The following is a 2,500-nucleotide window of genomic DNA, read 5'->3' on the forward strand; positions in this document are numbered from 1 at the left end:
CCGGCGGCCCGCGACGCGTCATTCAAATCACTGCCCTATCGGCTACAACTGCTGATGGGTGGGATTAGAGGCCTGCCATGGTGGTGAGGGGCGGCGAGGACCGTGAAAGCTAGAGTTTTTCAGAGGCTGCCGGGAAAAAGGCCCCTCGGGTGGCGGGGTGCGAGGACCAGGCGCGTCATTCAATTCTCTTCCCTATCAACTTGGCTCCCGTTGGCGGGATTGGAGGCCTACTGTTTGTTACAGGGCTAAAATCGTCAGGGGAAGAGCTGACGAAACAATGCTGGTTTGGATGCAGGGGGTAGTGTTGGAATCGGCAGCGCGGACAAAATCGGCAAAGTCGACAAAAAAGACTGTTGGTCTGGACATCGGGGCAGCGGCAGCCATGCCGACAGGGGGGGAAATCGGCAGCGCAGATTTGTGCAGCTGCAGGTTCGTCGGGGAAATCGGCAGCGCAGATTTTTCGATGAACATGGGCTGGAAGATGGACTGTCCAGGCCAGGCAGGGAAATTCGTCAAGGGGACACGCTGACGAAACAGCGCTGGTTTAGACACGGTGGGTGCAGTGTTGGAATCGGCAGCGCCGACGAAATCGGCAAAGTCGGCAGAATCGGCAGCGGGTGCTGGCGATGAGTCTGGACGATTTATAGTCCAGGGCTTGATGGAAAAGACTGTTGGTCCAGACAATGGGGCAGTGGCAGCGCGGATTTGTGCAGCTGCAGGTTCGTCGGGGAAAATCGGCAGCGCAGATTTTTCGACGAACAGGGGCTGGGCGCTGGACTGGCCGGGCCAGGCAGGAAAATTCGTCAGGGGGCCACGCTGACGAAAACAGGGGCTGCGGAGTGGAAAATCGGCAGCGCAGATTTTTCGACGAACAGGGGCTGGACCGGCCGGGCCAGGCAGGAAAATTCGTCAGGGGGGCACGCTGACGAAAAGAGGGGCTGCCGCGTGGAAAATCGGCAGCGCAGATTTTTCGACGAACAGGGGCTGGACCGGCCGGGCCAGGCAGGAAAATTCGTCAGGGGGGCACGCTGACGAAAAGAGGGGCTGCCGCGTGGAAAATCGGCAGCGCAGATTTTTCGACGAACAGGGGCTGGATGCTGGACCGGCCGGGCCAGGCAGGAAAATTCGTCAGGGGGGCACGCTGACGAAAAGAGGGGCTGCCGCGTGGAAAATCGGCAGCGCAGATTTTTCGACGAACAGGGGCTGGACCGGCCGGGCCAGGCAGGAAAATTCGTCAGGGGGGCACGCTGACGAAAAGAGGGGCTGCCGCGTGGAAAATCGGCAGCGCAGATTTTTCGACGAACATTCGTCAGGGGGGCACGCTGACGAAAAGAGGGGCTGCCGCGTGGAAAATCGGCAGCGCAGATTTTTCGACGAACATTCGTCAGGGGGGCACGCTGAGGAAAACAGGGGCTCCCGCGTGGAAAATCGGCAGCGCAGATTTTTCGACGAACAGGGGCTGGATGCTGGACCGGCCGGGCCAGGCAGGAAAATTCGTCAGGGGGGCACGCTGACGAAAAGAGGGGCTGCCGCGTGGAAAATCGGCAGCGCAGATTTTTCGACGAACAGGGGCTGGACGCTGGACTGGGCCAGGCAGGAAAATTCGTCAGGGGGGCACGCTGACGAAAACAGGGGCTGCCGCGTGGAATGGCAGCCTACACGCAGATGCGAATTCGGCAGCGCACGATGGCTTGAGCAGGTCATGGGTTCGACTTGGCGCGATCTGAAACCTGGACGAGGGACTGTCGACGCTGGACGAGCCAGCGCGGTGGCCTGTCGTGCCCCGTTCAGGGGGGGCCTGCCGCGGAGACAGCCCTCGCGGGCTCGACAGCGCAGGCCAGCGTCCCCGACGTCGCTGGCCGCGGCAGGCGAGCTGCCGGGGTTCCCGCATTCCTACAAGAAAACGTCGTGCTTTCCACATGAAACCAATCCAGTAAAATCAGCCATATTTTTATGAGGCTGCCCACTGAATTTGGGGTCATTCCGGGCCGGTTCCTAGTTTTGCGGATTTACTCGATTTCTAATGGTAGGAAAATTAAAACAAATACTTCCCGACCTCGAAAAATTCTGGGAAAATTAATGAAGGTGGATTGGATTTTTGCCAACCTCTGTGCAAAATTTCAGCTCAAAATACCAAGAAATGAATTTTTTAGAGGGGGGGTGACAGCTGGGACCTAGTAGTGTCTCCCCCTGCCAGAGCTGCAATGACACTTATTGCTCTTTAGGGAGCCACCAGGCCGGCGCCCCTCAAAGACCACACGCGCGCGCGCGCCCGCCCGCGCTGGGCGCTGGGGCGCTGGGGCCTGAGGGCCTGGGGCCCTTGGGGGCCCTTGGGCGCTTGGGCGCGCGCGCGCGGCCCCCGCAGCCATGCCGCGCTGCGCGACGCGCGGACAGCCCCTGCTGGCTTGCTCTCTCGCCCGCGGGGGGGCTGCCTTCGGGCCCTGGCCCCCCGCGTTCTGGCCTGCCCCTGCGTGGGAGAGGCTAGGCGCTGCAGGGGCCA

Source organism: Populus nigra, chromosome 2 (assembly GCF_951802175.1).
Source record: "Populus nigra chromosome 2, ddPopNigr1.1, whole genome shotgun sequence".
In the NCBI taxonomy this organism is placed as follows: Eukaryota; Viridiplantae; Streptophyta; class Magnoliopsida; order Malpighiales; family Salicaceae; genus Populus; species Populus nigra.